We start from the raw sequence: 25,694 nt of genomic DNA, 5'->3' as shown, positions 1-25,694 counted from the left end.
AATATTAACATCCAAAGTCAGCTTGTATCACTCGTGGCTGGATAAGGTACAAATATTAACATCCAAAGTCAGCTTGTATCACTTTCGTGGCTGGATAAGGTACAAATATTAACATCCAAAGTCAGCTTGTATCACTCATTGGCTGGATAAGGTACAAATATTAACATCCAAAGTCAGCTTGTATCACTCGTGGCTGGATAAGGTACAAATATTAACATCCAAAGTCAGCTTGTATCACTCGTGGCTGGATAAGGTACAAATATTAACATCCAAAGTCAGCTTGTATCACTCGTGGCTGGATAAGGTACAAATATTAACATCCAAAGTCAGCTTGTATCACTCGTGGCTGGATAAGGTACAAATATTAACATCCAAAGTCAGCTTGTATCACTCGTGGCTGGATAAGGTACAAATATTAACATCCAAAGTCAGCTTGTATCACTCGTGGCTGGATAAGGTACAAATATTAACATCCAAAGTCAGCTTGTATCACTCGTGGCTGGATAAGGTACAAATATTAACATCCAAAGTCAGCTTGTATCACTCGTGGCTGGATAAGGTACAAATATTAACATCCAAAGTCTACTTGTATCACTCGTGGCTGGATAAGGTACAAATATTAACATCCAAAGTCAGCTTGTATCACATTGGCTGGATAAGGTACAAATATTAACATCCAAAGTCAGCTTGTATCACTCGTGGCTGGATAAGGTACAAATATTAACATCCAAAGTCAGCTTGTATCACTCGTGGCTGGATAAGGTACAAATATTAACATCCAAAGTCAGCTTGTATCACTCGTGGCTGGATAAGGTACAAATATTAACATCCAAAGTCAGCTTGTATCACTCATTGGCTGGATAAGGTACAAATATTAACATCCAAAGTCAGCTTGTATCACTCGTGGCTGGATAAGGTACAAATATTAACATCCAAAGTCAGCTTGTATCACTCGTGGCTGGATAAGGTACAAATATTAACATCCAAAGTCAGCTTGTATCACTCGTGGCTGGATAAGGTACAAATATTAACATCCAAAGTCAGCTTGTATCACTCGTGGCTGGATAAGGTACAAATATTAACATCCAAAGTCAGCTTACATCACTCGTGGCTGGATAGGGTACAAATTTCAACATCCAAAGTCAGCTTACATCACTCGTGGCTGGATAAGGTACAAATTTCAACATCCAAAGTCAGCTTACATCACTCGTGGCTGGATAAGGTACAAATTTCAACATCCAAAGTCAGCTTATATCACTCGTGGCTGGATAAATATTGTTTTACAATGAATGTACAATTATGTAGAAAGATTCATTACAAAACTGTAGGACTCCTCTAATCTGCAAAAGAGATCATGACATTGTCTGTTCTGAGTTAAGCCTTTATTATAACTGTGTCTGCTACTCTACTTCAAGTAATAACCTTCTCAAATGTCAGCTCTTGTACTAGAGAAACACTGATGAAAATGATTAGCAACAATAAATAGGAGTTAAACATTTAAAGGACAGTTTGGAAATTATAATGTTCTAAGTCTTTCATGGATAATGCTTGAGGTATTTAAGGACATTTTCATGATCTTAATTTGATTGGTTTTTACTTAAAGGCAGGAGAAACAAATCTCATTATAGAGGAGAAACAATTCAGTAGGGCAAGATGCTTGTAAAGAATTTCATTGTGGGCTTCAAAAAATTATTTAATGAGCAGTAAAGAAAAAATAAACTTTTTTGTTTGACAAGTTGTACCTTTGCAGATAGCTTCACTAAACTTCAGTCAGTTACACCATAACTTGAGATTAACTCTGTGGGTTCTTTCTCAGCATTACCCAATGAATAAGATGCTGCTCTCAGGCTTCTTTGTCCTCCTGCTCACCACAAGTTTAGTGCATTTGAGGGATTAAATGTTTCAATGTTGGTAAGAAGCATTATGAGCTGTTACTCAGTGACGCTACCATCTTGCACTAAGCTTCAAAGTGTGAACTTTACCCAGCTGGTTAAAACCCTTCTGGTGAGCTAGCTGACCTCCTTTTGCATTTATTTTTCCTTATCAGAGGTCAGCCATTTGTAATCTCTCCATTTTTTTCTGTAACTCCTCACTCTTTTGTTGGAGGTCTCTTCACTTGGTTCTGCAACATTTTCCATATATGTCGCCACACAGTTAACATCTCACTCAGTACTAAGACAGTCACACAAATGAACAATTTTGTATCATAAAACCAGACACTTTGCAATATGAAACAATGACCCATTATACTTCATGAGTGATATGATCAAATTTCATTTGCATCTGCTACTGTTCATGTGTCATTACTTTAATCAGTTTCTATACGACATTCAACCCATCAATTTTTGGCACAAAACAGTGGGTCCACACAATTCTACTGTTGATTTAAGACATCTATCATATTTTTCTCCTTCCATTCAGTTCAAAAATATAATCACAGCAACCACCAATTCAAGACAATGGGATAAACATGGACTAAGTGTTGTCACACTTAAATCGGGATAATTCTTGGCTAATAAACTCCAATTATTAAAATGACTCGAGATTCCATCTGGCTAAATGATTGTGGCCTAGACAACAGATGTGGAAAGCGGTTAGCACATGTGATTTTCATTTTTTGTTGTTTTACCAGTCTTCATCTTCCATGCTGTTCCCCACTGTGAATTTTTTTAGTTCCATATATCTTTTATTAATTTTGTTTAATATAAATTTGTAATCTTGTTTTATAACCCTCTACCCCACTTAAGTTAGAGGCTGGTGGTATCTAAATTCCAGAACAACCCCTTTCCACACAGAAATCAAATATTTTTCTATATCCATTTTGTAAGCTTTTTCAAATTATTGTACAACCTTTTCTCAGGATAATAAAAATCCTTTATAAAAGGATTTTAGACCCCTTTGTTCAATTTCTTGTCAATGTGGCTTCATATATTCTTGTTTATAACATTTCTTGGTCCAAAATGAGTTTACAAAATGATGCACATTTTCTCTAAGAACATTGGCATTGGGGCCAAAATCTACTGTGTATACATTTCAATGCAGCTTAAGTTCTGCTAGTGTCATTTCACACACAGCATCTATTTCTTTCATGTTGGAAGATGCACCGTACCCAGTCACAGCTCAGATTGGGTTTTAGTCTGTGTGCACCATTGCATTCAATTGTTCAGATAATGGCAAGAAATTAACTCAATATGTGAAAATAACATTACAAATAATTCTCAGCATAACCATGTTGTTTATATACAGGTATCATAACAAACATTATCTCCTAGGGTAAAAAATATTTTTATGGGAATATTTTAGTATCCACGTGGACCATCCAGGAAAATCTTTTGGGTAGTCAACTGGCAGTTTTGGTGGCCAATAGCACATAAAGAATTGTTAATTTCAAGCTGTGTTATCATATATATAATAAACCGAATATATATGATGAAACCCAAGGTACTTTTTGTTGTTTGGGAAGAAACGTCCTTAGAAATGTTAATTTAATAATTCATTGTGAAAGTCACTTGAAAGAAAGATGTACAGAACTTAAAATGGCAGTTAAATGTACATTTTAAAACAGTCCAGATGGAATAAAGGTCTAGGAGCTGTTTAATGAAAGAACATAACCACTTATACTGGTGAGTCATTATCAACCAGATCTTGGTTACATCTTTCTTTTGGCTGATTTAAACAATCTTTACCATGAACAAATTTGAAATGGGCAGCAGTTGTCTTGTTTATAGTGGCACTTGAGAAGAGACTTTGAGGACTCATCTACAAGGGTAGCTTAGATAGAAAGAATCGGGAGTCATCTACAAGGGAAGCGTCACTTTTAACCAGGAACTACTACCTACTTTTTTTTTTATTCTAGTTAAGTTATTGTATAACTTTACAGATTTTCCTCCCATATTTAAGCATGTGATAAATTTTATTAAAGAAGTAACATGAACTATTGTTACTCCAAAACATTAAATGAATTCACGAACCTATTTGTTCAGTGAGTACAGTGAACCCAAAATTAATGGTATAATCTTCAGAGTTACTATTATGACTAACAATTAATTGGCATTAAGAACTTGATAATTAAAATTGTTTTAACAAGACTGTTTTTTCCAAAAAGGTTGGTTCAACCCAACATGTTTGTTTGCATAATAACTATGGATAAACCTACACAAAATATACTCAGTTTAATTTTGTAAAGTAAATATATAATATTTGACCCCAAGTTGCATAAAAATATATACATTGGTCAGTGCTTATTTCTAAATCATGTCTTTTATTTTCTTTTGAAATTAATTCATGCTAGCCATTTGAAAATTCAAGAAAAATACATTTAATGAAATAACTTCCTTCTGAAAATGTTAATAATCACTCAATGTGAAAAACCTGCAAGTTATATTACATTAGAATAGGCAATATCTTGCATATCAAAATGGACAGTGGGCTTAAGGTACCTTAAAAAATGTAACTGGTGCACAGTTTGTCTGGCCATTTATTAAGCCACAGCAAACACATGTTCTACATATTTGTTAATATTACAGTGAAGGTATTTAAATCTAATACTAATAATACAAAACTTTCCACACATTTAAATCAAGTATGGAATCAGATAATCATTAACCACTAGAATGACTAGAGTGCATGAATAAATACACAATTCATTAAGATGTTAAACTAGGTAAACAAACCATAATACAAAATGAAATCACACAATTTAATAAGTGGAAGGCAACACATATACCACATTATATATCAAATTATTAAAATAAAAACTTTAAACTGTTACTTTCCGAGACCTTGTTATATATCATTTAACATTATGTCTCACCACAATTCTCCAGAATATCAAAAGGACTTGGCCATAAGCAGTTAAAAAATAGAAAAAAACTTAAAAATATCCTTTGTATTGTTAAGTATGGTTTATTAACCTCAATTTTATTAAGTGCCTACAAATTTATATACCTTATTAAAGAACATCTTACTATGATATAACAGTACAATAAGGTTGAAGGAAAAGACAATCTGCTAAAACAGGGTTATAAAAGTAGTTTACCCACTGAGCATTTGTTAAAGTAGTGTATCTGATTAACAACTGCACATACATTAATTATTAACATGACAACTTGTACATATCTGAGTTTATGAACTTACTACAGTCACTTCACTAAAGACCTGTGAGACAATACACACGTGAATTTATAAGCTTACATCAACCTCTACAAAACTGAAAATATAACAGAACTGTATAAGTTATTTGGGTTTTTCTGTACCTTTTGAAAACGTTTTCATTACATAAACGTCAGCATTCCATTGAGAAAGATGAAACTTTACATGTTCCATACAAAATAAATTCTTTGTGTAGAGCAAGAATGTGGAAACATCTCAATATAACCAAAATATTAAAACTGACATTTACATAGGCGAACCTTTATTTTTGTGCGTTAACTGAGTAACATAACGTTAAGTCACCCCAAGGAAACAGGAATAAAATGGATGTTTTGACCAGCACTTAACGGTTTATATATAAAATCCATGAAGCACGTACCAAATATGGTAATTTACAAAATATACATATCTTAAGGCAATTGAAAGAGACTGCAGTGAATTGAAGTTTCCTTGTCAATACAAATTTGACCGAACACTTGTCCGTTTTGGTGTCCCAAGTATTTTTCAATCTTTCACAGTTTAATTACCATACATCAGTACTTTCTTATGGTCAAGATAAAATAAGTAACACATTATGAACTAAATGTTGACTACTCTATTTGAGCTCAATATGACACTGACATAGTTTAATGGCTTCATCTTAACAATAATTTATCGGGTTGATGAGGTATAGTTTGTGGTTTGACTTTTTAACTACTCATGTAACACCAACACCCTTATTGACTTAATGCTAGAATAACTTGGTTCAGCCCAAATAAAACAAACATGACAACAGCTCTAACAGTACTGCCAATAACATGACTATTTGAAACAGTATTTTCATTTTTGGTAATGTTCACTTAGCAAAAATCAACGTTGATTGTGAAACATTATAAGTAGATATCTAGTAATCTAACAAAGGGGAGAAAAACACATTTGAAATGATACACATATACTAGCAGCTCAAAATGTTGTCCAAACAGCAAAATGTTCTGGCTGAATAGATCCAGCCCATTAAGAATGCTTTCAGATAAAATAGAGTTCAAATACCTAATAGGCTTACATTTCAAAACTATTTATGTGGATGGAGATCTTCCATTAGTTAAAAACTTACAAGTTTCTTGCAACTCTATCTGTCCCACAGCAGACATCAGTAGACAACTCTAGTCATGGTAAATTTACGTTGTATGAGGCAGACATCAAGTTTTGTCTTACTATACCAAACAAAGAAGCACATACTGAGCTTGAAAGAATTTGCCATTTTATCTAGTCTTAACAATAAGTACAAAGGCAGTTGAAAAGTGATAGCTGAGAATATTCAGAACAAATACAATAACATTCTATATTTTTTATAGTTCTGTATTTATCATTCACAAAGCTCCCCAGGTTTATAAAACCACAAGTTCTTATAATTCAGAACACTAATACAGTAGTTAGACTAGCTCAATAAATCTAAAGTATCACTTCTATTTAGGAATGTTTAATACAATAACAGCTAACAAACTATTTTCTCTGTCAAATAACTACAATGAATTTCATCTTTTCTTAAATAGTCCTTAACAAAATACTTTTATTTCATCTGAACTTTTAGAGACAACTAGTAAAAAAATCTTAAACATTCTACAGGTTCGTTAGCTCTTCAACAACAGAAACAAAGTATTAATAATCAATATTTATCACTACAGATAACTAAAGAGCTTTACCAGTATATAAACTAAATTTAGTGCAAAAAGTAAATATAAAAATTACTCACATTAAAAATATACTCCAGTTATCTAAAACTTAAACCAAAAACAAGATGATGGTATGAAAATTACATTCAAACAGCACAGCATAGATCTACCAACAGAAAACAAATCAACAACAAGATGAAGGTATGAAAATTACATTCAAACAGCACAGCATAGATCTACAAATGAAAAACAAGTCAACAAGATGAAGGTATGAAAATTACATTCAAACAGCACAGCATAGATCTACAAATGGAAAACAAATCAACAAGATGAAGGTATGAAAATTACATTCAAACAGCACAGCATAGATCTACAAATGGAAAACAAATCAACAAGATGAAGATATGAAAATTACATTCAAACAGCACAGCATAGATCTACAAATGGAAAACAAATCAACAAGATGAAGGTATGAAAATTACATTCAAACAGCACAGCATAGATCTACCAATGGAAAACAAATTAACAAGATGAAGGTATGAAAATTGCATTCAAACAACACAGCATAGATCTACCAATGGAAAACAAATCAACAAGATGAAGGTATGAAAATTACATTCAAACAGCACAGCATAGATCTACCAATGGAAAACAAATCAACAAGATGAAGGTATGAAAATTGCATTCAAACAACACAGCATAGATCTACCAACAGAAAACAAATCAACAAGATGAAGGTATGAAAATTACATTCAAACAGCACAGCATAGATCTACAAATGGAAAACAAATCAACAAGATGAAGGTATGAAAATTACATTCAAACAGCACAGCATAGATCAACAAATGGAAAACAAATCAACAAGATGAAGATATGAAAATTACATTCAAACAGCACAGCATAGATCTACAAATGGAAAACAAATCAACAAGATGAAGGTATGAAAATTACATTCAAACAGCACAGCATAGATATACCAACAGAAAACAAATCAACAAGATGAAGGTATGAAAATTTCATTCAAACAGCACAGCATAGATCTACAAATGGAAAACAAATCAACAAGATGAAGGTATGAAAATTACATTCAAACAGCACGGCATAGATCTACCAATGGAAAACAAATCAACAACATGAAGATAAGAAAATTACATTCAAACAGCACAGATCTACCAACGGAAAACAAATCAACAAGATGAATGTATAAAAATTACATTAAAACAGCACAGATCTACCAACGAAAAACAAATCAACAAGATGAATGTATAAAAATTACATTCAAACAGCACAGATCTACCAACGGAAATTTCTAATAGAATACTGTAAAATTATCAGTAAATGTTTAAAGAAAGAAAATCAATATGATAACACAGAATTATAAAAAAAATGACCAGTAATCTACTGTGAAACTATAAGAAAACACGACTCTAAATAAGAATATATATGAACCACATCACACCTCCTCTATCAAGTGCCATGTAGCAGAAGACACCAAAGCAGGATTAGTATGACACTGTGGAATGAACAGAAAAACAGACCTGAAGACATAATGGTCACTACCATATTAAGATGTACAGACTATGACAGATGACCACTGTGGAATCCCCATAAAGCACAGGCCTGATGATGATATACCTCATCATGGGACTCATACTTACGACAGAAGTCTCAACATTTGTATCACAATTATAACACTGAAAAGTTTCATAACAACATTTGAATTTTCCAAACAGGATCTAACATTATTAAGTCTATAACTCACACTAAGAATGTCACTTCTGTATAGCTGATTTAATGTTCTTATTTAAACAATAAAGTAATTGTTGCTTTGTTTCTCAAATTTCAATATATTAATATTTTAAATAAATTAAAAGACTATTTTACTATAAAAATAATTGAACTGGTTTCTGTTTTCTTCAATTACGATGTCAATGCGATTTTAGAATAACTTTTTAAAAAACAAAAAACATTCTTCTTTTAAAAATATAACAATAATGTTAGTTTTCTGTAATTGAATAAATTTTCTTTACTCTGAAAACTATATAATACAAATTTCTTTTTTGGATAAACAATATTATAATCACAAAATTTCTGTAAGTTTATACATGTTACACTTTTCAGATTGGTACAAGTTCATTCATTTATTTAATAAATGTTGTTTTAAAAGGTTTTTCAGATGTTTTGACAACTAGATGTCAGAATCTCTCCTATTCTTTAGTTCAGCTAGTCTGATGAAAGAACTACTGAAGCATGTTCCTGATGTGTTTTGGAGTAGATTCATCATTTAAATGAATAGTGGTATACCTACAAGGGAAGTAGTAAGAATTAGCTTTGAACTAGGTTTCCTATGTATTTATTAAAGATAAAATACTTGTTTTCACAGAGAAGCCTAAACAGCTGACAGTAAATGTAGAAAAACACTGAAGGAAAAGTGTGCTAAAAATATCTTTTTATGATCATACTAATTAACAAAATATTTTAAAACTATTACATTAATATAGCTTTTCTTTGACATAGTAAATTACAAATGTTGATATTCTGGAATGAAAATATTAAAGCAAGGCCTATCATGATGATTTACATAGTACATATCATGAAATAAATAACTCTATCCAGTTGAGACACTGTATCTTAAAACCAATCTGTGATAACTTTCAAGGAAAACATCTGGCCATTAAGATGTTTATACCATTATTCAAGTCACTGAATTAAATGTTTTACAATACATATATGGGTCTACCTGAGAGCATTTAGCAAACTTTCCACCAGTTCAGGAGGGTGTTCCTTCAGTACTTTGATGCAACTTTTTACCTAGGAACAGGAAATAATGTTCTATACAACACTGTGAACACGTTCATGAACAAAAGTTTAATTTCAAGATAACTTGAGAACAAAGAGGCAGGAAACTTTACCAGTTCATATTACTTACTTTTAACTTCTTCAAGGAGGTGTAAAAACTGAGAATTTGGAAAATGTGTTAATTTACAAGACCTAGTTCATATTTAGCTACCTTGCACAGACACTGACATCGGAAGTTACAGGAACCCACATAACCCCTACTGCAAATATCACACAATATAGATTATATTTTGTATACAACACAAAAATGTTTTATAAACAAAAATACTGTTCAGCAAATAAAAATTTTATTATGTTTTTATTCACATCAATGTATCTTAATATTTTATCAATATCCAGTATATAATATTTACAAATAACTTTATGTTTTTATTCAGGTTGCTCTATCTTAATATTTTATAGATATCCAGTACATAATATTCACAAAAAACTTTATGTTTTTATTCAGGTCCATGTACCTTAATATTTTATAGATATCCAATACATAATATTTACAAAGTAACTTTATGTTTTTATTCAGGTTGCTGTATCTTAATATTTTATAGATATCCAATACATAATATTTACAAACAACTTTATGTTTTTATTCAGGTAACTGTATCTTAATATTTTATAGATATCCAATACATAATATTTACAAAAAACTTTATGTTTTTATTCAGGTCCCTGTACCTTAATATTTTATAGATATCCAATACATAATATTATTTACAAATAACTTTATGTTTTTATTCACGTCCCTGTATCTTAATATTCTATAGATATCCAATACATAATATTTACAAATAACTTTATGTTTTTATTCAGGTCCCTGTATCTTAATATTTTATAGATATCCAATACATAATATTTACAAATAACTTTATGTTTTTATTCACATTAATGTATCTTAATATTTTATAGATATCCAATACATAATATTTACAAACAACTTTATGTTTTTATTCAGGTAACTGTACCTTAATATTTTATAGATATCCAATACATAATATTTACAAATAACTTTATGTTTTTATTCAGGTCCCTGTATCTTAATATTTTATAGATATCCAATACATAATATTTACAAATAACTTTATGTTTTTATTCACATTAATGTACCTTAATATTTTATAGATATCCAATACATAATATTTACAAACAACTTTATGTTTTTATTCAGGTAACTGTACCTTAATATTTTATAGATATCCAATACATAATATTTACAAATAACTTTATGTTTTTATTCAGGTCCCTGTATCTTTATATTTTATAGATATCCAGTACATAATATTTACAAAGTAACAACATTATTTAATGTAGTATATCAGTAACAACTTACATGTATAACTGTTCTACATATAAAACATTAATTCAAGAAACACTTTCTTCCCATCTTAACAGATTCCTACAAAACAAATTAAACACAATATGGCACAGTCATAAGAATGTTGATTTAGCATAATGGAAAAGAAATAATCCACAACTCACATCTATATGTGAAGTTTTAACAAAGGCACCTGCAGGATGGACGTGGTCATACAGGATAACAACACCAACCATCACTCTCAACACAAACAAAATCGTATCTTTGTGGTTAAACCGAGAACAAAATTCCCTGAAAAGTGAGAAAATAAGGTTTAATAGTTCTCTGTACTTATAGTGTTGATCTGATATTTTAGTTATACATGTTTAATAGTTCTCTGTACTTATAGTGTTGATCTGATATTTTTATTATACATGTTTAATTGTTCTCTGTACTTATAGTGTTGATCTGATATTTTAGTTATACATGTTTAATAGTTCTCTGTACTTATAGTGTTGATCTGACATTTTAGTTACAGATGTTTAATAGTTCTCTGTACTTATAGTGTTGATCTGACATTTTTATTATACATGTTTAATTGTTCTCTGTACTTAGTGTTGATCTGACATTTTAATTATAGATGTTTAATTGTTCTCTGTACTTATAGTGTTGATCTGACATTTTTATTATACATGTTTAATTGTTCTCTGTACTTATAGTGTTGATCTGACATTTTAATTATAGATGTTTAATTGTTCTCTGTACTTAGTGTTAATCTGATATTGTAGTTATAGATGTTTAATAGTTATCTGTACTTATAGTGTTGATCTGATATTGTAGCTACAGATGTTTAATAGTTCTCTGTACTTATAGTGTTGATCTGACATTTTTATTATACATGTTTAATTGTTCTCTGTACTTATAGTGTTGATCTGACATTTTAATTATAGATGTTTAATTGTTCTCTGTACTTAGTGTTAATCTGATATTGTAGTTATAGATGTTTAATAGTTCTCTGTACTTATAGTGTTGATCTGACATTTTTATTATACATGTTTAATTGTTCTCTGTACTTAGTGTTGATCTGACATTTTAATTATAGATGTTTAATTGTTCTCTGTACTTATAGTGTTGATCTGACATTTTTATTATACATGTTTAATTGTTCTCTGTACTTATAGTGTTGATCTGACATTTTAATTATAGATGTTTAATTGTTCTCTGTACTTAGTGTTAATCTGATATTGTAGTTATAGATGTTTAATAGTTATCTGTACTTATAGTGTTGATCTGATATTGTAGCTACAGATGTTTAATAGTTCTCTGTACTTATAGTGTTGATCTGACATTTTTATTATACATGTTTAATTGTTCTCTGTACTTATAGTGTTGATCTGACATTTTAATTATAGATGTTTAATTGTTCTCTGTACTTAGTGTTAATCTGATATTGTAGTTATAGATGTTTAATAGTTATCTGTACTTATAGTGTTGATCTGATATTTTAGTTACAGATGTTTAATAGTTCTCTGTAGTTATAGTGTTGATCTGACATTTTTATTATAGATGTTTAATTGTTCTCTGTACTTATAGTGTTGATCTGACATTTTAATTATAGATGTTTAATTGTTCTCTGTACTTATAGTGTTAATCTGATATTGTAGTTATAGATGTTTAATAGTTCTCTGTACTTATAGTGTTGATCTGACATTTTAATTATAGATGTTTAATAGTTCTCTGTACTTATAGTGTTGATCTCATATTTTAGTTATAGATGTTTAATAGTTCTCTGTACTTATAGTGTTGATCTGATATTTTAGTTACAGATGTTTAATAGTTCTCTGTACTTATAGTGTTGATCTGATATTTTAGTTACAGATGTTTAATTGTTCTCTGTACTTATAGTGTTGATCTGATATTTTAGTTATAGATGTTTAATAGTTCTCTGTACTTATAGTGTTGATCTGATATTTTAGTTACAGATGTTTAATAGTTCTCTGTACTTATAGTGTTGATCTGATATTTTAGTTACAGATGTTTAATAGTTCTCTGTACTTATAGTGTTAATCTGACATTTTAATTATAGATGTTTAATTGTTCTCTGTATTTATAGTGTTGATCTGACATTTTAATTATAGATGTTTAATTGTTCTCTGTACTTATAGTGTTAATCTGATATTGTAGTTATAGATGTTTAATAGTTCTCTGTACTTATAGTGTTGATCTGATATTTTAGTTACAGATGTTTAATTGTTCTCTGTACTTATAGTGTTGATCTGATATTTTAGTTACAGATGTTTAATAGTTCTCTGTACTTTTTGTGTTGATCAGATATTTAGTTATAGATGTTTAGTTGTTCTCTGGAGTTGTAGTGTTGATCTGATATTTTAGTTATAGATATTTAATAGTTCTCTGTACTTATAGTGTTGATCTGATATTTTAGTTACAGATGTTTAATAGTTCTCTGTACTTGTAGTGTTGATTTGACATTTTAATTATAGATGTTTAATTGTTCTCTGTACTTGTAGTGTTGATTTGACATTTTAATTATAGATGTTTAATTGTTCTCTGTACTTATAGTGTTGATCAGATATTTAGTTATAGATGTTTAATTGTTCTCTGTACTTGTAGTGTTGATCTGATATTTTAGTTACAGATGTTTAATAGTTCTCTGTACTTATAGTGTTGATCAGATATTTAGTTATAGATGTTTAATTGTTCTCTGGACTTGTAGTGTTGATTTGACATTTTAATTATAGATGTTTAATTGTTCTCTGTACTTATAGTGTTGATCAGATATTTAGTTATAGATGTTTAATTGTTCTCTGTACTTGTAGTGTTGATCTGATATTTTAGTTACAGATGTTTAATAGTTCTCTGTACTTATAGTGTTGATCAGATATTTAGTTATAGATGTTTAATTGTTCTCTGGACTTGTAGTGTTGATCTGATATTTTAGTTATACATGTTTAATTGTTCTCTGGACTTGTAGTGTTGATCTGATATTTTAGTTATAGATGTTTAATTATTCTCCGTAATCACTATGTCAGCTTATCCCAAACTTTCTTGGTTCTCAAAACTTTTAGTCATTGAGTAATTTTTTCACAGCTCTCCTTGGTTAATAAAAAAGCCTAACAGTTCCATTTATTAAGTAGTTAGGTCCAAACAACTTAATACTTAATAAGTATTTATGCTCTAACATCTTAGTAGCCGTTTGAAAGAATAATACATGTATATTGAAAGTAAAAACAGTATTTACATTTTATTTTTAAATAGCCACAATTGCTAATGTGATGTGTGCACCTGTTGAGCACTGCACAGCTTCTGAAAACTTATAATCAGATGGGACACCGCCACCCTCGTTTCCTGTTCCACATTGATTTTTGTAAGGTATTTGCTTTTTATCACATTAACCACCAAAAACCCAGCTCCACAGAAATATGACATTGCAAATGTAATTAGGATTTGCTGAGCTTCAGTACTTTGCAGCAGACATTCATCTTTTACTGATATCCAAAACTCAGTTAATTCCATGCTGCTAAATTTTGTGTTTAAAGTCTTGTCACAAGTCAGCTTAATGAGATTTTCTTCTTCTGCAGAGGTAAATCCAGATGGAGCCTAGAACTTACAAGAATTTTCATGAACCTTTTAAAATTTTCTAGAACTCTCCATAGTAATAAATATACACACACACACACAGGGGCTCACCACTTCAGTTTAGTTCTAGCTGCCTGAGTGAACACCTAGACCTTTCTGATTTTATCAGAGATGGAATCAAGAAGCTACAAGCATTTTTCAGACACATTCTGCTATGTATGTGGTCAATTTATCAAGACAAGAGCAAAAATGTACTCTGTCACAGCATCTGCTAAGATGTGTGAAGTCTACAAGGCATACTTCAGCATGCCTCTTGGGGATCAAGACAAACCTTAGACACCTCATTTTACCTGTGAGTACTACGTCTAAGATGTGTGAAGTCTACAAGGCATACCGCATGCCTGTCGGGGATCAAGATAAACCCTGGGCACCTCATTTTACCTGTGAGCACTACGTCTAACTCTAGAAAGTAAGACAGACAATTTTTGCTTGCTTGAATAGTAGGATTTTATATTATATAAATTTTAGGCCTTTTAAAATTTAAATATCTTTTTTTTTTTAAATTTCCAATACTGTAGAAAAAATATCACATATAAGATATTTTGCATGAACCTCTTCCACATTAGTTGTGGATGAAATAAATTTATTCTTCATAATAATTTTATTTTGCTCTTTTGCAGGATGGTACAGAGGGGAAAAGAGAGCAATGAAGTTCTCTATTTCAAGAATTTGGCATGAACCCACTGACCACTCCAGTAATTGCTATTTCTGCATGGTGGACCCTTCCAAACGTCGGGCTGGAAAGAGTGCATCTGCTATCATGTATACGAACCTTCCATCATCCATTGCCCCAGTGCCACACTGCCCTGAGCTCCCTGTACCCACTCCACCAGAGAGAAAGCAGCCATCCTCAGAAGAAAGCAGCAAATCAGAAGAGCAGGTAGACATTGAAGATTCAGATTACAATTTCAGAGGTGCAGCTGGTAAGAGAAACCCATACTACCACAACCAAAGAGACCTCAATGACTCGATCAGAGATCTTGGTCTAACAAAGTCGAACACTGAGCATTTCACAAGGAGTGGGATTTGTTAGATGAAAGTGAGCAAGTTGCAAATCAGAGGAGAACATGGGAGCAAGGTGAGCACTTCCACCAAGATGTACTGGACTTTGAACACTGTTACCAAGGAGAGTATAATGAAAACATGATGGAAGACTATATTTGGTGGTTGATACATGAAAGTGATTTACATTACAGTTGCAAATCTCGAAAAACAACTTATTTCTAAAGTACAAGTAAAGAAAATATATCTCAAACATTCAAGAACGTCATTGAAAGGAATGTAGCACGATCTAATGTTAAAACTGTGAACTACTTTTAGCTAGTAGTTCCTGCTGTGTCAGACAGATGTCAATATCGCTGCGTTATCCTAGAAAGTTTGTAATATCCTGCAATGCCCCTGTACCCTAGAAAATTTGTAATATCCTGCAACTCCCCTGTACCCTAGAAAATTTGTAATATCCTGCAACTCCCCTGTACCCTAGAAAATTTGTAATATCGTGCAACTCCCCTGTACCCTAGAAAGGTTGCAATATCCTGCAACTCCCCTGTACCCTAGAAAATTTGTAATATCCTGCAACTCCCATGTACCCTAGAAAATTTGTAATATCCTGCAACTCCCCTGTGAGTTTGCAGCAGTGCACAGTGTGGGTACCACTCCACTGTGTCTTGGGTATTTGTATATTATTATAAATTAGATTATAAAATTCATTAGAATATGTTTATTAAACCTTAAAATTAGAAAAAAGTGTGTTCTCACGGATTTTCAACCATTCGTTGACAGACTTTTGCCATTGTTCCCAGAGTTTCACATGTATTTTCCACAGGTAGATCCTTATTGACACTAACAAACTGTGATGTGGCATCACTGAGAACCTTCAACATTGGTGTTGCATGAGCTGTAAAACAGTGACATCCTGTTGGCTAGTTCGTTTGGAACTTCCAAATCTTCACTTTCAGTTGTATCCTGTGGAAAATCCAACCAACCCAAGTTTCATCTAACAGTAACCACAAAAAGATGTAGGCATAGCCTATTTATGATTCCAATACTCTAGATAAAACTTTCAAAAAGTTTAGCAACTTTGAAAGGATTCCAAGAGAACATCAGTGCCCATGTGCAAGAAACATGTCATTGAAAATATTATTGACTCAAGTTATATTCATGCACAACAACCACTTTCACTTTATTTATCATGTACAAAGTGTTGTTTTTAGAAAGGTGTTCTTTTTGTCCTGATACCAAACATCATCCAACTATGGAGTCCTGACACAAAACAACGTCCAACTACGAAGTCCCGACACAAAACAACGTCCAACTACGGAGTCCCGACACAAAACAACGTCCAACTACGGAGTCCCGACACAAAACAACGTCCAACTACGGAGTCCCGACACAAAACAACGTCCAACTACGGAGTCCCGACACAAAACAACGCCCAACTACGGAGTCCGACACAAAACAACGCCCAAACGGAGTCCCGACACAAAACAACGCCCAACTACGAGTCCCGACACAAAACAACGCCCAACTACGGAGTCCCGACACAAAACAACGCCCAACCACGGAGTCCGACACAAAAACAACGCCCAACTACGGAGTCCCGACACAAAACAACGTCCAACTACGGAGTACCGACACAAAACAACGTCCAACTACGGAGTCCCGACACAAAACAACGTCCAACTACGGAGTCCCGACACAAAACAACGTCCAACTACGGAGTCCCGACACAAAACAACGTCCAACTACGGAGTCCCGACACAAAACAACGTCCAACTACGGAGTCCTGACACAAAACAATAACCAACTACAGAGTCCCGACACAAAACAATATCCATCTACAGAGTCCTGACACCAAACAATATAGAACTACATTAAGATTAAAAATTAAGTGTTTAGAAACTATAATTGACCAAACATTAAAAAATCATGTGTTTATACACAAGCATTAATTCATCAAAAGAAGAAAGTTACCAAAATGTCAAAAATAAATAGCTGGATATAAACTTTACAAATAGATAGCACAAATTAACCCTATTGAGATGCATCATCCTATGGTCACAAATCAATGATCAAGTCGTTATGCTTGTAAATCTACATTCAAAATTTTATTGAACTACATTGAAAATTTTATAAATGTCAATAAGTCTGGTATCAGAATTGGAGATTAAATTTCTGACTTGACTATTATACATTGACTAATTTCTTAATTTAAAAGCAAATATAAAAAATAAATCTTAAATATCAATTTCTATGTGTCATGTTGAATGTAGCATTACTTTGGATTTGTGATGTCCAGTTAGAAACTCAAATTACTAATACTGACAATCTAAAATATAAAATAAGAACCTCCTGTCTATTCCATTTGCTGAGATATCACTACATTTATTGAATGAAACACAGTGGCCCCACCCACTTCTTTCCATTTTTGGGAATGCTTACATACAACTACTTCTGTCCATGACATGTGAATAACCAATAGAAAGATCTGAATGTCCTATACAATGTTTTCTGAGCTTCAGCAAAGTATCTATGAAGGAAGCCTTTCTTTTATGATAGATTCCAAGTGGTAATCTAAATACAGCTTAGATACAAAGCCTCAAAAATTATAGCAAAATTCTGTAATACTGATATAGTCGATTATAATTCTTCATTTCAAAATGCACATATAAAACCTGAAAACTATTCATTTTATATTCTCCACATATGAAATTTCATAAGGATTAGCAAATTTCACTAAACAGCAAAGGAGTAAAAAGTTCATAACTACGAAATAAATGTTTTATACACACACACAATGTACTGTAACAGAAATAAAACAACTCATTTATAAACAGTAACAATGTATATATACATATAATGTACTGTAACAGAAATGAAACAACTTATTAATAAGCAGTAACAATGTATATATACATGTAATGTACTGTAACAGAAATGAAACAACTTATTAATAAACAGTAACAATGTATATATACATATAATGTACTGTAACAGAAATGAAACAACTTATTAATAAACAGTAACAATGTATATATACATTTAATGTAGTGTAACAGAAACAAAACAACTTATTAATAAACAGTAACAATGTATATATACATATAATGTAGTGTAACAGAAACAAAACAACTTATTAATAAACAGTAACAATGTATATATACATATAATGTAGTGTAACAGAAACAAAACAACTTATTAATAAACAGTAACAATGTATATATACATATAATGTAGTGTAACAGAAACAAAACAACTTATTAATAAACAGTAACAATGTATATATACATATAATGTAGTGTAACAGAAATGAAACAACTTATTAATAAACAGTAACAATGTATATATACATATAATGTAGTGTAACAGAAATGAAACAACTTATTAATAAACAGTAACAATGTATATATACATATAATGTACTAAAAACCAGAAATGAAACAACTTATTAATAAACAGTAACAATGTATATATACATATAATGTACTGTAAAACCAGAAATGAAAACAACTTATTAATAAACAGTAACAATGTATATATACATATAATGTAGTGTAACAGAAATGAAACAACTTATTAATAAACAGTAACAATGTATATATACATATAATGTAAGTGTAACAGAAATGAAACAACTTATTAATAAACAGTAACAATGTATATATACATATAATGTACCGTAACAGAAATGAAACAACTTATTAATAAATAGTAACAATGTATATATACATATAATGTACTGTAACAGAAATGAAACAACTTATTAATAAACAGTAACAATGTATATATACATATAATGTACTGTAACAGAAATAAAACAACTCATTTATAAACAGTAACAATGTATATATACATATAATGTACTGTAACAGAAATGAAACAACTTATTAATAAGCGGTAACAATGTATATATACATGTAATATTGCTGTAACAGAAATGAAACAACTTATTAATAAACAGTAACAATGTATATATACATATAATGTACTGTAACAGAAATGAAACAACTTATTAATAAACAGTAACAATGTATATATACATTTAATGTAGTGTAACAGAAACAAAACAACTTATTAATAAACAGTAACAATGTATATATACATATAATGTAGTGTAACAGAAACAAAACAACTTATTAATAAACAGTAACAATGTATATATACATATAATGTAGTGTAACAGAAACAAAACAACTTATTAATAAACAGTAACAATGTATATATACATATAATGTAGTGTAACAGAAATGAAACAATTTATTAATAAACAGTAACAATGTATATATACATGTAATGTACTGTAACAGAAATGAAACAACTTATTAATAAACAGTAACAATGTATATATACATATAATGTAGTGTAACAGAAACAAAACAACTTATTAATACACAGTAACAATGTATATATACATATAATGTACTGTAACAGAAATGAAACAACTTATTAATAAACAGTAACAATGTATATATACATATAATGTAGTGTAACAGAAACAAAACAACTTATTAATAAACAGTAACAATGTATATATACATATAATGTAGTGTAACAGAAACAAAACAACTTATTAATAAACAGTAACAATGTATATATACATATAATGTACTGTACCAGAAATGAAACAACTTATTAATAAGCAGTAACAATGTATATATACATATAATGTAGTGTAACAGAAATGAAACAATTTATTAATAAACAGTAACAATGTATATAAACATGTAATGTACTGTAACAGAAATGAAACAACTTATTAATAAACAGTAACAATGTATATATACATGTAATGTAGTGTAACAGAAACAAAACAACTTATTAATAAACAGTAACAATGTATATATACATATAATGTAGTGTAACAGAAACAAAACAACTTATTAATAAACAGTAACAATGTATATATACATGTAATGTAGTGTAACAGAAACAAAACAACTTATTAATAAACAGTAACAATGTATATATACATGTAATGTACTGTAACAGAAATGAAACAACTTATTAATAAACAGTAACAATGTATATATACATTTAATGTACTGTAACAGAAATGAAACAAATTATTAATAAACAGTAACAATGTTTATATACATATAATGTACTGTAACAGAAATGAAACAACTTATTAATAAACAGTAACAATGTATATATACATATAATGAAAATGGAAGTAACAGAAATGAAACAACTTATTAATAAACAGGTAACAATGTATATATACATATAATGTAAAATCGTAACAGAAATGAAACAACTTATTAATAAATAGTAACAATGTATATATACATATAATGTACTGTAACAGAAATGAAACAACTTATTAATAAACAGTAACAATGTATATATACATATAATGTACTGTAACAGAAATAAAACAACTCATTTATAAACAGTAACAATGTATATATACATATAATGTACTGTAACAGAAATGAAACAACTTATTAATAAGCAGTAACAATGTATATATACATGTAATGTACTGTAACAGAAATGAAACAACTTATTAATAAACAGTAACAATGTATATATACATATAATGTACTGTAACAGAAATGAAACAACTTATTAATAAACAGTAACAATGTATATATACATTTAATGTAGTGTAACAGAAACAAAACAACTTATTAATAAACAGTAACAATGTATATATACATATAATGTAGTGTAACAGAAACAAAACAACTTATTAATAAACAGTAACAATGTATATATACATATAATGTAGTGTAACAGAAACAAAACAACTTATTAATAAACAGTAACAATGTATATATACATATAATGTAGTGTAACAGAAATGAAACAATTTATTAATAAACAGTAACAATGTATATATACATGTAATGTACTGTAACAGAAATGAAACAACTTATTAATAAACAGTAACAATGTATATATACATATAATGTAGTGTAACAGAAACAAAACAACTTATTAATACACAGTAACAATGTATATATACATATAATGTACTGTAACAGAAATGAAACAACTTATTAATAAACAGTAACAATGTATATATACATATAATGTAGTGTAACAGAAACAAAACAACTTATTAATAAACAGTAACAATGTATATATACATATAATGTAGTGTAACAGAAACAAAACAACTTATTAATAAACAGTAACAATGTATATATACATATAATGTACTGTACCAGAAATGAAACAACTTATTAATAAGCAGTAACAATGTATATATACATATAATGTAGTGTAACAGAAATGAAACAATTTATTAATAAACAGTAACAATGTATATAAACATGTAATGTACTGTAACAGAAATGAAACAACTTATTAATAAACAGTAACAATGTATATATACATGTAATGTAGTGTAACAGAAACAAAACAACTTATTAATAAACAGTAACAATGTATATATACATATAATGTAGTGTAACAGAAACAAAACAACTTATTAATAAACAGTAACAATGTATATATACATGTAATGTAGTGTAACAGAAACAAAACAACTTATTAATAAACAGTAACAATGTATATATACATGTAATGTACTGTAACAGAAATGAAACAACTTATTAATAAACAGTAACAATGTATATATACATTTAATGTACTGTAACAGAAATGAAACAAATTATTAATAAACAGTAACAATGTTTATATACATATAATGTACTGTAACAGAAATGAAACAACTTATTAATAAACAGTAACAATGTATATATACAAATAATGTACTGTAACAGAAATGAAACAACTTATTAATAAACAGTAACAATGTATATATACATATAATGTACTGTAACAGAAATGAAACAACTTATTAATAAACAGTAACAATGTATATATACATATAATGTACCGTAACAGAAATGAAACAACTTATTAATAAACAGTAACAATGTATATATACATATAATGTACCGTAACAGAAATGAAATAACTTATTAATAAACAGTAACAATGTATATATACATGTAATGTACTGTAACAGAAATGAAACAACTTATTAATAAACAGTAACAATGTATATATACATATAATGTAGTGTAACAGAAACAAAACAACTTATTAATAAACAGTAACAATGTATATATACATATAATGTATTGTAACAGAAATGAAAACAACTTATTAATAAACAGTAACAATGTATATATACATATAATGTAGTGTAACAGAAACAAAACAACTTATTAATAAACAGTAACAATGTATATATACATATAATGTGAGTGTAACAGAAACAAAACAACTTATTAATAAACAGTAACAATGTATATATACATATAATGTAGTGTAACAGAAATGAAACAATTTATTAATAAACAGTAACAATGTATATATACATATAATGTACTGTAACAGAAATGAAACAACTTATTAATAAACAGTAACAATGTATATATACATATAATGTAGTGTAACAGAAACAAAACAACTTATTAATAAACAGTAACAATGTATATATACATATAATGTAGTGTAACAGAAATGAAACAACTTATTAATAAACAGTAACAATGTATATATACATGTAATGTACTGTAACAGAAATGAAACAACTTATTAATAAACAGTAACAATGTATATATACATATAATGTAGTGTAACAGAAATGAAACAACTTATTAATAAACAGTAACAATGTTTATATACATTTAATGTACTGTAACAGAAATGAAACAAATTATTAATAAATAGTAACAATGTTTATATACATATAATGTACTGTAACAGAAATGAAACAACTTATTAATAAACAGTAACAATGTATATATACATGTAATGTAGTGTAACAGAAACAAAACAACTTATTAATAAACAGTAACAATGTATATATACATATAATGTAGTGTAACAGAAACAAAACAACTTATTAATAAACAGTAACAATGTATATATACATGTAATGTAGTGTAACAGAAACAAAACAACTTATTAATAAACAGTAACAATGTATATATACATGTAATGTACTGTAACAGAAATGAAACAACTTATTAATAAACAGTAACAATGTATATATACATTTAATGTACTGTAACAGAAATGAAACAAATTATTAATAAACAGTAACAATGTATATATACATATAATGTACTGTAACAGAAATGAAACAACTTATTAATAAACAGTAACAATGTATATATACATATAATGTACTGTAACAGAAATGAAACAACTTATTAATAAACAGTAACAATGTATATATACATATAATGTACATGTAACAGAAATGAAACAACTTATTAATAAACAGTAACAATGTATATATACATATAATGTGCCGTAACAGAAATGAAACAACTTATTAATAAAACAGTAACAATGTATATATACATATAATGTGTGTAACAGAAATGAAATAACTTATTAATAAACAGTAACAATGTATATATACATATAATGTGCTGTAACAGAAATGAAAACAACTTATTAATAAACAGTAACAATGTATATATACATATAATGTATTGTAACAGAAACAAAACAACTTATTAATAAACAGTAACAATGTATATATACATATAATGTACTGTAACAGAAATGAAACAACTTATTAATAAACAGTAACAATGTATATATACATATAATGTAGTGTAACAGAAACAAAACAACTTATTAATAAACAGTAACAATGTATATATACATATAATGTAGTGTAACAGAAACAAAACAACTTATTAATAAACAGTAACAATGTATATATACATATAATGTAGTGTAACAGAAATGAAACAATTTATTAATAAACAGTAACAATGTATATAAACATGTAATGTACTGTAACAGAAATGAAACAACTTATTAATAAACAGTAACAATGTATATATACATGTAATGTAGTGTAACAGAAACAAAACAACTTATTAATAAACAGTAACAATGTATATATACATATAATGTAGTGTAACAGAAATGAAACAACTTATTAATAAACAGTAACAATGTATATATACATGTAATGTACTGTAACAGAAATGAAACAACTTATTAATAAACAGTAACAATGTATATATACATGTAATGTACTGTAACAGAAATGAAACAACTTATTAATAAACAGTAACAATGTATATATACATTTAATGTACTGTAACAGAAATGAAACAAATTATTAATAAACAGTAACAATGTTTATATACATTTAATGTACTGTAACAGAAATGAAACAAATTATTAATAAATAGTAACAATGTTTATATACATATAATGTACTGTAACAGAAATGAAACAACTTATTAATAAACAGTAACAATGTATATATACATATAATAACAGACAGTAACAATGTAAAACAAAACTTAAGTAACAATGTATATATACATATAATGTAGTGTAACAGAAATGAAACAACTTATTAATAAACAGTAACAATGTATATATACATATAATGTAGTGTAACAGAAATGAAACAACTTATTAATAAACAGTAACAATGTATATATACATATAATGTAGTGTAACAGAAATGAAACAACTTATTAATAAACAGTAACAATGTATATATACATATAATGTACTGTAACAGAAATGAAACAACTTATTAATAAACAGTAACAATGTATATATACATATAATGTAGTGTAACAGAAATGAAACAACTTATTAATAAACAGTAACAATGTATATATACATATAATGTAGTGTAACAGAAATGAAACAACTTATTAATAAACAGTAACAATGTATATATACATATAATGTAGTGTAACAGAAATGAAACAACTTATTAATAAACAGTAACAATGTATATATACATATAATGTACTGTAACAGAAATGAAACAACTTATTAATAAACAGTAACAATGTATATATACATATAATGTACTGTAACAGAAATGAAACAACTAATTAATAAACAGTAACAATGTATATATACATATAATGTACTGTAACAGAAATGAAACAACTTATTAATAAACAGTAACAATGTATATATACATATAATGTACTGTAACAGAAATGAAACAACTTATTAATAAACAGTAACAATGTATATATACATATAATGTACTGTAACAGAAATGAAACAACTTATTAATAAACAGTAACAATGTATATATACATATAATGTAGTATAACAGAAATGAA

General features: G+C 28.7%; 1 pseudogene across 1 annotated transcript in view; it reads right to left on the bottom strand.

Moving 5' to 3' along the window:
- Window positions 1-8,855: 8,855 nt before the first annotated feature.
- The window catches only part of LOC143241768 (CYFIP-related Rac1 interactor B-like), a 43,070-nt pseudogene continuing 26,231 nt past the window's right edge, over window positions 8,856-25,694 (bottom strand). The window contains exons 7-10 of the transcript XR_013022269.1: window positions 16,366-16,572; window positions 11,136-11,262; window positions 9,544-9,614; window positions 8,856-9,107 (exon numbers count right to left, since the gene is read on the bottom strand). The product of XR_013022269.1 is annotated as a CYFIP-related Rac1 interactor B-like (transcript). The remainder of the gene's footprint in view (window positions 9,108-9,543; window positions 9,615-11,135; window positions 11,263-16,365; window positions 16,573-25,694) is intronic.

This window comes from Tachypleus tridentatus, unplaced genomic scaffold (assembly GCF_004210375.1).
Source record: "Tachypleus tridentatus isolate NWPU-2018 unplaced genomic scaffold, ASM421037v1 Hic_cluster_1, whole genome shotgun sequence".
Lineage (NCBI taxonomy): Eukaryota > Metazoa > Arthropoda > Merostomata > Xiphosura > Limulidae > Tachypleus > Tachypleus tridentatus.
Note: the sequence above shows the minus strand (reverse complement) of the source record. Positions and strands in the feature narration are given on the sequence as shown.